This window comes from Terrapene carolina, unplaced genomic scaffold, assembly GCF_002925995.2.
Source record: "Terrapene carolina triunguis isolate 2854851 unplaced genomic scaffold, T_m_triunguis-2.0 Scaffold210, whole genome shotgun sequence".
Taxonomy (NCBI): Eukaryota; Metazoa; Chordata; order Testudines; family Emydidae; genus Terrapene; species Terrapene triunguis.
This window is the reverse complement of record NW_020664561.1, coordinates 22,934,413-22,945,938: the sequence shown is the minus strand read 5'-3', so window position 1 is coordinate 22,945,938 and position 11,526 is coordinate 22,934,413. Positions and strand designations below refer to the sequence as shown.

Sequence of the window (11,526 nt, the reverse complement as noted above, 5' to 3'; positions counted from 1 at the left end):
GATCTCACTGGTAGTCACAATTGAAATGCTCAACTCCTTCCAATGCCTCCTCAGATTTGGGTAGAATCATCTTCACCTCTTCAACAGACTTAGAGGTCAGCATTGTCTTTGAGTGTGACATCTTTAGACCTAACTTTTCTGCTTCCACTGCTACTCTTTCTAGCAATTTTTATACCTCTTTCTGTGATAATCTAGTCAGGTCAATATCCTAAGCGAAGCACAGACGACTAATTTTTCATCCACAGATGAATTCCCTCCTATAGATTTCTATCAGTGGTGGTTCTTAATGTTTCTTCACCATAACAGTTAAAGAGGACTAGTGATAGCAAACAGCCCTGACACCTATCCTCAAGTCAAACAGACAATTTGCTCATGCCCCACAAACACTGAAGTCATTACAAAATCTCTATGAAAGTATACCAGCTTTATTACATTTTCAACTACTCTGGCCAGCCACAGGAATGCCCAGAGAGATTTGTGTGAGATGCTGCCAAATTCTTCTTGGTAGTCCATCGATCCGACGATGACAAATCTGTGAAGATCATCTATTGTTGGTCTCATGGTGTGCCCTCTGATGACTGTACAAGCCAATTCTAGAGGTGCATATTTTGCTGCAGATAGTGCATGGTAAGTTCGCGGTCAGTGGATTGTGCGCTGCTGATGCTCTGTGACGTCGTTCGCGTGCCTCTTGTAGACGCCGGCAGCGGTCTTCCTCAAAGGCGATGCAGGTATTTCTGACTGTTGCACGCCACTGTGTTCTGTCGCTGGCGGCATCCTCAAGGTCCCTAGGTTTGATACTGCTGTAGTGCAGATTGGCTTTGATGGTGTCCTTGTAATGTTTCCGTGGACGACCTATATGCCGGATGCCCTGGGAGAGCTCACCATACAGAAGCTGACGGGGGATTCTGTTGGCATCCATGCAGCTGACATGACCGGTCCAACGTAGCTGTGACTTCATAATCATCATTTCGATGCTTGTCATCTGGGCTCTCTCGAGGACCTCGAGATTGGGCACTTTGTCTTGCCAGCGGATCTTCATGATGTTGCAGAGGCAGCACATGTGAAATGCTTCGAGCTGCTTGATGTTATGCCTATATAGTGTCCATGTTTCGCACCCGTACAAAAGAGATGAAAGAACAACAGCTCTGTACACAAGCAGTTTTGTTGACATCCGGATGTGGTGATTTAAAACTTTGACACGCAGACAGCCAAGTGCCTGGCTTGCTTTGGATATTCATGCATTGATCTAATTATCCAGTGATCCATCACTGGATATGACAGTACCCAGATATTTAAAGTTCTCCACTACTTTCAGCTGAGTGCCGTTGATGGAGATACTCGGGACAGAAGCATTTGATCCAGGTGCAGGTTGATGGAGAACTTCTGTCTTTCCGAGGCTGATAGTTAGTCCGAAAAGTTGCGAGGCCTCAGCAAACTTGTTGACAATGTGCTGAAGATCATTTTCAGTGAGCGCCATGAGGGCACAGTCGTCAGCAAAGAGTGCCTCAAGAAGGAGTTACTGCACTGCACTGTCTTAGTCTTTGCATTCAGGCGACGGAGGTCAAAAAGTGAACCATCGTGCCGGTATTTCAAGTATATACCTCAGTGCATATCTTTCATTGCATGGTTAAGGACACATGCAAACACATCCTTGTTTCACGCCATTGGTGATGTTAAAGGGGGCTGATGTGGCTCCATCAGACAATACTTCGCCTGTCATGCTGTCATGAAAAAGGCGTATAATCTGGGCAAATTTTCTTGGGCAGCCAAGTCGTGTTAGAATGGTCCAAAGGGCTTCCCTGTTGATGGTATCAAACACCTTTGTCAGATCTATGAAGACAGCATACAAGTGCATGTTCTGTTCAACGCACTTCTCTTGTATTTGTCTGACAGCAAACACCATGTCGACTGTGCTCCGGCCAGGTCAAAAACCACATTGACTTTCAGGTAGCTTTGCCTCGGAAATACTGGCTATTAGGTGGTTCAAGATGATGCGGGCGATGATCTTCCCTCCAACGGAGAGGAGGGATATGCCTCTATAGTTTCCACGTTCTGCTTTGCTGCCTTTGTTCTTGAAAAGAGAGACAATAGTAGCATTGTGGAGGTCCTGTGGTATGTTTTCATCCTCCCAGATGTTGATTATCACGCTGTGGAACGCTGCTAGTGCTACTGGACTTGCTGCTTTGTACCTCTCTCCTGGTATCCCATCTTTTCCAGGAGCTTTCCCTGAACTCATCTTGCTAACAGCTTTCTTAATCTCATCTATAGTGGGTGGAAAGTCAAGATCTGTCAGAGCAGGTTGTTGTGAAATTTCATTGAGGACAATATTATTCACAGTTGATGGTCTATTGAGAAGGTTGCTAAAGTGTTCTCGCCATCTTTTGTTGATGCCTTCTTTATCTTTAATCAGCGTTGTGTTGTCTAACGAGAGCAATGGGGTGGTCCTTGGTTTAGAAGGTCCATAGACAGTCTTAATAGCACTGAAGAACATCTTTAAGTTGTGGGTCTTAGCATAGTGCTCAATTTCTTTGGCTTTGCTCTCCCACCAGTTATCTTGTATCTTGCAGTGGTGACGACGCAGGAAAGGAAACAGAACGCCAGGTTTGTTGGTAGCCAGAGGGCTTTACAAGCCTCCTGCAAAAAGCCTCAAGCCAAAAGCCTCCCAGGAAAACTTTTCCTGGGGTTTTTATTTCTCTCCTTACTTTGTTTACAACTCTTCTTAGTGGTTACATCTTTGCCCATTCAGAAGGCAGGCAGGATACACGCAGTGTGCAATTATACAAGATAGCAAACTCATCTGTAGAGCGCGTGAACAGCCAGCTGCAAAGGTACTATCAGGCTAGCCAATATGTTTTCCAAACATAGGCGCTAGAACAAGGTCACTCCCGCCTCAATTCCGAGGGAACAGTTTGCCGTTCTTCAAGGCTTATGATTAGGGAGCAACACATTCCTACAGTATCTGACGGAGGTCTTTCTGTGTTTTGCTCTGAAGGTACTTGAAATGGTCCCGCTTAGAGACTGAGGAGGGGTCATTCTGCCATTCGATCAAGGCTTTTCTCTTTACTTCCAGTGCTGAGCACATTTCTTCTTGGTTCTCATCAAACCAATCCTGATGTGTTCTTTTCTTTGCTGTGTCAGTCACTATCTGCTTGAACTGGTCCCACTTTTCGGTTACAGTACCGATCAGTTGTCCGTGGGATGTCAATTTGTCATCAAGGCTCTTCTGGAATTTGTTGAAACATTGAGCATCCTTCAGTTTGGCTATATTGAAAGCAGGTCGCACATGCTTAGGGCGTTTGTGCCAAGAAGGAACCATGTAGAGTTGAAGAGACGTCCTGACTAATCTGTGATCTGTCCAGCACGCTGCGCCTCGCATTACTCTAGTAATCAGTACGTCTCGGATGTCTCGCCTTCTAACAATGCCATAATCTATCAGATGCCACTGTTTGGACCTAGGGTGCATCCAGGTCGTTTTGTATTTGTCCACTTGTCGGAACAGAGTGTTAGTAATGGTCAGGTCATTTTCAGAACAAAGACTCAAAAGGAGTAGTCCATTGCTGTTCATTTTGCCTACACCATGTGGCCCGATTACTCCTTTCCAGTTCTCGCTGTCAGCCCCGACTCGGGCATTGAAATCTCCAAGTAGGAGTAGTTTGTCTGTTACAGATGTGGCCTTGATCAGTCTGTTGAGATCTTCATAGAATTGTTCCTTTGAGTTGTCAGAGCATGTTAAAGTGGGTGCATATGCACTGATGATGGTGACATAACGTTTGGCATTTAGTGGGAAGCGTAGCTTCAGCAATCTTTCATTGATACCCACTGGAAGGTCTGGGAGTTGATGCATCAATAAGGTTTTTATTGCCAGACCAACTCCATGTATTCTATCCTCTGTCTCAGTCTTACCCTTCCAGAAGAAGGTGTAACCACATCCTGGTTCACTCAAGAAACCTTCCCCAGGCAATCTTGTTTCACGTAATGCCGCTATATCGATGTTATACCGGACTAGTTCTCGAGCAATGAGAGCTGTCCTTCTCTCAGGTCTTGCAACAGCTTCTCGATCCATGAGCGTACGAACATTCCATACACCAATGGTAAGTTTTCTCAAATTTTTCTTTTGGTTTCGGCCACAGATTGGGTTGAATGGCCAGCCGCAGCTTGTTGGCCAGTTGTTGTAGGGCAGGCAATTTTTAGGCCACCTTTTCTAGGCCCATCCCTTACTAGGGTGAGCAGTGCTGTCCTGAAGAGGGCTGCTCAGACGCCTGGGATGCTGCTAGTCAACTCTGCTGCCCCAAGTACAGAGCTGGACGATCACCAATCCACAGATCGCCTGCGTGCAGGATTGGGACTATGACTCCCAGTGGTAACCTCCACCTGTCGCTTTGCCCCTCCCCCATCGCTGCAGGACTTGAGTGGTATGATGATAATGTTTGATGATTTGCACAGAACCTGTGCGTGAAAGCTTTTTAAGTGGTAGAGCCGTTGCACGGGAGCAATCCCACTCTCTCGACCTTAGAAGCCAGACACCAATGGTACGAAAAATCGTCACGACTGGTAACTTCTTTGGTTGCAGTGGATGGCCTTGACGTCTTTTGTGCCTCATCAAGCCCTTTGCTTTCCACAAAGCGTTGCAAAACCCCCTTCTTGGCCGTTGGATCTTAGTGATCTCTTTCACCCACTCCGCCGGAAATGACGTCACATGTGGGGTAGGCATATCCCTAATTCACTGAGGATTTGGATCCCATCAGTTACACTCACCTGGTTTGGCTGGCCTGTCGAAGCCGTTGCCCGGGGTGTGGCTGCTGCGCATGCTGCAGCTACTTGGAGCCACAGGTGAGAGCTGAGTGACAGGTGGGGACCAAAGTGGACGGACTACCCCCGAAGGGGTACGACAAGTCCCCCCATCAGAGGTACTACCCCTCCCTGGCCACCCCATACACCCTGCCAAATACCTTAGCAAAATCCACAAAAACATGGATCATCTTCCCATCATTCTCCAGCACTTTCTTCAATAGCATATGCAGATTGAATATTTGCTCCATTGTATAACCTTTGGGTCTAAAATGAGCTTGTTCTCCAATTCTCTTCAGCATGATGCACAGCAATATTTTGATAGGTGTGTCAAAGTGATATTGTGTGGTAATTTCCACAAACAGTTGAGTCTCCCTTTTTATAAATAGGCACCATCAAGAACTATGTTCAAATGCTGGGCCATCTTCCAGACTCTCAAGTCACATTGGTAAGCTTATGGGATGCCTAGGTGAGTGCCACTTCACCACTTTTAATTAGTTCTGCTTGTACATTATCCACTCTATGGACTTTATTGCTTTTCACTGTCTGCATCATATCCTTAACTTCTATCATAGGAGTTTAATTAGGATATGTCCAGCTTCTCACATAGATCTCATCTTCCTCTTTCCACTTCCAACTTAATTCATTCTGCTCATATTATACAGTTCTTGTTATATACCTACTCCAAGTGTTGGGTAAAATGGTATTTTTAGTAATTTTTATGGCCCATTTAGGATGCAACGCTATATACATTTAAAAAATCAAATGAAAACATGTCAGCTATAATTCATAGTAAAAGAGGAAATAAATGCTGTGTGTTCACTCATTAAGAGGATCTCTCCTACCAAATAGTAAAATGTGATGGTTGACAGATAGGCAAGAGGAGTTAACCTGTAAAGCAAAGGGATTTGTTTTGAACAAGTTTTTGTTGGGTTCTATGCAATTAAGCTCTTTTTAAAAGTAGAAGCTAATAAAATGCACCATGTTATCCATATAAAAGTTTTGATTCTAAACTGTGCACATGAAAAGCTACATTGAGACTTACAGTGGAGATCAGCACATGATACCTCTAGACATGAGTCAAAGAGCCACATCTGAAAATCAAGTTACTCCTCAGTTTTAATCAAAGTACATACTTCGGCAGATCATTGCACCCAATAAAGCCATCATTTCTATAAGCATTATTCAGGCCCCAGTGTGGTGAAGTATCCAAGCATGGTAAATTGCCTAGGTAATAGTCGCATTGAAAATTTGTACGAATAAAAACTGAAGGTTCAAATGCTATTTTACCACTTAAGAAAGGACCCTCCCCTGGGAAAAACGGGTTAACAGCACAACTGTATCCAAAATTCACTGATTCCCTCTTTAGACTGCTTTCCTCAGAAAAATGAAAGCTATCACTTAGGCTGGAATCTAGTTTTTGCCTTTAGCCTAATCTGAGAAACAACATCTTTTATTTATTATTTAGTTTCATAAGAGGTTAAAACAAAGAAATATGTCCCGAGATCATCATATCTACAACCTACTTTTATCCATGAGAACGAAAACATACAACACTTGCCCTTGACAGGTAATTCAGCTCAATACTCGACTAGAAAATGTCAAATGGTTAATACCTGATGTAAAATGCTTGTAGCAGAGCTCTTGGCAAGACATTTTAAAATTTAGGAGAATGTTTAAACAATTGTTTTTATGCTGGTTTAACTACTATTCAAATATGCTCAGTAGCTGAAAATGTGCCAAGAACAGGAAGAGAACAGCAACAAGAGCAGAAAAATTCTGTACTTCTGCTTCCCCTTCTAAATTACCCAGATCCCAGATGTTCACCTTTTCTTCTCTCACTGTTTCACTGACTGACATTTATGTGGACAAGAGTTGATACGTTTCACTAGCTTTCGTTAAACTAAGCCAAAGTAAACACCCTTCTTTGTTAGTTTTCTTTTTAGAATTAAGGTACCAAGAAATGTGTAGAGGAGCTGTGAAATCTCCTCATTATTGATGACAGTTTGACTGTGATGGCTCCTGGCCTCTTTCCTTTTTCTTTTTGATGGGTAAACCTTAAGTCTCAGTGTTTGAGTTTAGAGATAAGCAGTAATCAGCTGAATGTTTGATGCTTATTCAAAGCTTATCTGAACTGTCCATTCCTCCTGGTCTCATGAGGACAGTGTCTCATAAGGTTTACTGTTGCTCCTGTTTTAGACAGTCCAAAAATACCATGCGAACTTCTTTTAATCTCATGAAACTGGCACTTCTGCCTCTGCAGATTCCAGCTGAGTCTCAAATGCAGCACGGTGCAAAAAAGAAAGAAAGAAAAACAGTGACCGACAGATCATGATCAGACCTCCAAAAAAATGGTTCATTTATTTAGGGCTGGCGTACACTACAAAATTAGGTTGGCTTAACTACGCTACTCAGGACTGTAGTCCTGGTGTAAGCACCTAGGTACCACCTCTCAAAGAGGTGGATTTATTACAACAACTGAAGTGGTTCTAGTAAATGTCTTTATGCTACAATATTACAGCAGCACAACTGTAGCTCTTGCATTTTTAGTGTTAAGCTAGCCTTAATTTTGATGGGATTCTTATTTTCTTGAAGTTCTTCATCCATCTTTGGAAACTGCATGGTTTATGGAGAAGACTCAAGTGGGATTCAGGAGATCCAGGTTCAAATCCCAGCTCTGCGTGTGATTTGTCCAAGGTCACACAGCAGGTAATTTGCCTCTGTGACTGTTTTCCCCTCCTACCTTTGCTAGAATTGTGCATTTTGATTGTTAGTAAAGCTGTGTGAGAAGCAGATTTTGTGGGAAATTCCACAATTTCAAATTTTCTTCCATTCCAAAATGGAATAAAACAAACAAAAGAAGTTGGAAATTTTCCAAGAAATGAAATTCTGAAGGGGAAAAAAATGTATGAAAAGGTTTCCATTCAGGTTGACCTTTTCATTTCAATTTTTAAAATTTTATATTCTATAATGTAAAGTCATTTTGAAACAGAAAATCCGTGTGTTCAAATTTGACTTCATCAGAATGCTCCATTATGTGGGGTTCCTCCACCCAGATCAAAATTAAATCCAAATAGAAACAATTTCACAAAAATGTTTCATTTTTGACAAATTGACATTTAAAAAAAAATTTCAGAAGATTTCCAATGAACTCTAATTGTAATCTCTCCATGGCAGGGACTGTCTCTCACTATGTGAGTATATAGCACAATGGGACCCCATCTTCATTGGGGCCTCTAATCACTATCATAATGCAAATAGTAATGGACACTGCTTTTTTTCTGCACTCCTCCCCATTTTCTCAGGTGGGTCACTTACTCTTCAAAAAAACCCATATGAAGTGTACATAGTCACTGGAGTGGTTAGATTCCACAGAAGTAGGTTCTGTATGGGAAAGTAGGCTTGACTCTGGGGAGACTGGCTGCATTTTGGAGAAATCTATTGACAACACTGGAATGTGACAAGTAAACTACAGCTCTCCCCTCTCAACCAGCCTGTTAAAGGAATGTGTAAACTTCCTAAACTACTTCTCTAAACTGTGTGGTCCTGCTTAGTAGCCTATGGAATGTTTAGACTTGTCTCACCCTTCCTTAACAAGAACTTTCTATTCAGGAGTTACTGGGAATTAATAAGACAAAATAGAAAAGATCTAATTAGTGGATACAAGTATTTTCCAGGCATCAGCTGAGTTACCCAACAATAAAAGGAACGTATTAAGCATGGTCAAAAATTTGTAAGGGCAAACCAAGAACGGGGCCCCATTGTCCTAGGCTCTTTATACAGTCCCGGATTTAAAGAGCTTACAATCTAAGTATCAAAGCAGCCTCTGGGCAGTCCAAGAATTGGTAGTTAGAGAGGAAATATTAGTGTGCATCAACTACTGTGTTACTAATCCAAATTAAGATTTTAACTTTGTTAGACAGTATCACACACTGAAATTAAAAGGAAGCACTTGTGTTTAGAATGAGAATGAGGCTTCTTGTTCTACCAAGGCATGCTGAGGTGTTGCAAGGGATGAAGTCAGCTGTTGGTTGACCCCTGACTATGGGCAGGACAAGCATTAATCTGCAGTGCATGCTCATATCTCCCTGACAGATAAACATACTGGGTTTAGAAAGACAATTCACTAGGAATGAAAACTTAGTGATCTGCACCAAAAAGCAATGTATGTATGTGGATCCCGCCCAGGGCATGTTTACCCAGAAAAAGTAATGCATAGACTAGCCTACTAGCTTGAATCCAGCCAGTGCAGAGATTGAGAGCAGTGAAGGCATGGCAGCATGGGCTTCAAAGCAGGCTAGTGATCCCAGTATGTACCCCGGATCCATGCAGGGCTTATGCTATCCACACTTAACTCTGTACTGTCTTCGCTGCTATTGGTACCCATGGATTCAAGCTAGCTCAGATAGGCTAGCCCTCACCCAGACCTCTGTGTCTGATCCTGAACTATTTAAGTCAATAAGAGTTTTGCCATTGACTTAAGTGGAAAAAATCAGGGCCTTATTGAGTACTTTTAACCTAATTGCCCTATCATTCCAGCCTGTGTCCTCTAGGAGAAGATACCCACACCAACAGAGGAATATGCAAATTGAAAAACTATGTTACCCTCTGCCACCCCAAGAAATCTGGAGAGAGAGAGAGAGAGAGAGAGGAAATAAAGCAATATGTCTGGGTTGTGTGCTGGATTAGTGAAATTCAGCCTTGTCCAGAGTGTCAGCACAAGAGATATGTATTACTTAAGCCCTCAAACATGGAACATAAGTATATGGGTGAAAAGTGGACATTACCTTTTAAAGAGAAGATGTCCAAGCCAGACTATCCACTGTTCTACAGCACCATTTCTGTTGTTTGTCTGAGCAGATGGTGCAAAGCCTCTTTGCTTAGTATCTCTCAACAATCTCTCACACCAAATCCATCTGTTAGGTTTAAGTGGATTCTGCTGCATGTTGGGTTTCCAGAAGTCATATTTGGCAGGTGTTTGACTGCATTTTAGTAATCATTTTTCCTCTCCTTATTTAGAACTTTCCTATTCTCTGAAGCCACACCACTGCTTTCCATTCACAAAAAAACTGACTTGGATTTGAGGAGACACTAGAGTGGATGTTGCATTGCTCTGTTTGAAAATAATATTTGTTTATTTTTTAATCCCAAACAAAACCCTGGATCCTCCTGGCTGCCATGAATTTTGGAAGATGTTCAAAGTCTGAATTTGACCTCTGCAATGTGAACCCATCTTTATTTGGTTGTGGTCATAGTCATGCCATATAAGAACATCCCAGAATTTAAAAGTAATCAATAAAAGACATGAAATTTTCCACAATAGACATAACATCTTTCAGAGCAAGTCTTTCACCACCCTGACTACTCCTCTTCTCCTTTCCCCTTCCTTTCCAAACATACATGCAAAGAGACACAGTGAGGCTCTAAGAAAATAAAAAATGAATTAAGTTTCCATAGTTTCCTATTCTCCTTACAGACACAATTAGCGGCATACAGTGTAAAGTACCCAATTGTCTTGCCCTCTCTTTCTTAATATTTAATGTGCAGCGGGAAACTTGAATAGTCCATCAAAGTGTAAATCCTTATTTGTAAGTCCTTTTTTCCCCTCCAGACTGTACTAGATTTTAAAATTCTGAAGCTGCAAGCAGAGGGCCTTGTGTCTGAGAGTATTCCAATTTCTGCCAAACCACATGGCATCTCTTTATTTAAATGTTAATGCTTTTCACATTCAGCATGAACTCTTTGAAGTAAATTTGCATTTGTCTGTGATATAAAGTGGTTTGATATTAAGTGGCTTAATTAAAAGTTAATTTAATAAGTTTGCAAAGTACTGTAAAAATGATTCAATAGCACCCAACTTTCCAATCAGGACATATTTTAATTGGTAGAACTGTTACAGTGATTTCAGGAATTCATTTTCAATTAATTTGGAAGTGTTGTTCCCGCTAGGAGACTCAATGCAACATGATATCTATCTTCAAAGGTTTGGTGGGTTTTTTTGTGTTTTTAAATCCCCAAGGATTAACAAGTATATTTTAGGAAGATATCCAAATGAACTGTGGTTGAAATAACTGCTGTGAAAACAACAAACTTACTTGCATATGTAATATCTGACAACTTCTGTGCAAAAATCCATGAAAGGTCTTGGAGAAAGAATATCCATTGCTTAAAAGGAATTTACACAGAGAGATGCAGAATGTTCCTCTGACAAAACCTCATGGCTTGTGCCATTCACTTTCAGTTTGGTCCAACTCTAACAAGAATAAACAAAAGTAGATGTCACTGCCAGTATACTAAACATAATACCAATAGGTGGTTATGCCTAAAGGGCACTATTGGACAAAACTCCCAGGAGGTACCAATGCCAGAAGTTGCCACTCCCTTGAGTAGGCCATCATATAGTCAATTCACACTTTTGGCAATGCAACATTAAGGGTGACATTTCTGGGACTAACATACACATACCAGCACCCAATCAGTTTCCAAAGTCTGGTGTGTAGACAAAACATCCCCTCTGCTAGGGTCAGACACATCCCAAGATGCACATGGGTTTTGTTGGTTTTCCAAATCCATTCACATTAGAGATAGGTCTCCCAAGCTAGTGTCCTATGTTTGGAATCCTAGCCCAGAACCAGATCCAAAATTTATTTTGTCTATGTGTGAGAATGCAGCTTACCTCTGATGTGAGGTCCATGTCTCAGTTTCCCAAAGATTCCCTTCCACAGCGTGGTAGAGTAA

The 11,526-nt window shown here is 41.9% G+C and overlaps 1 pseudogene; it reads right to left on the bottom strand.

Moving 5' to 3' along the window:
* The window catches only part of LOC113407281, a 133,621-nt pseudogene extending 128,531 nt beyond the window's left edge, over nt 1-5,090 (bottom strand).
* Between the last annotated feature and the right edge of the window lie 6,436 nt (nt 5,091-11,526).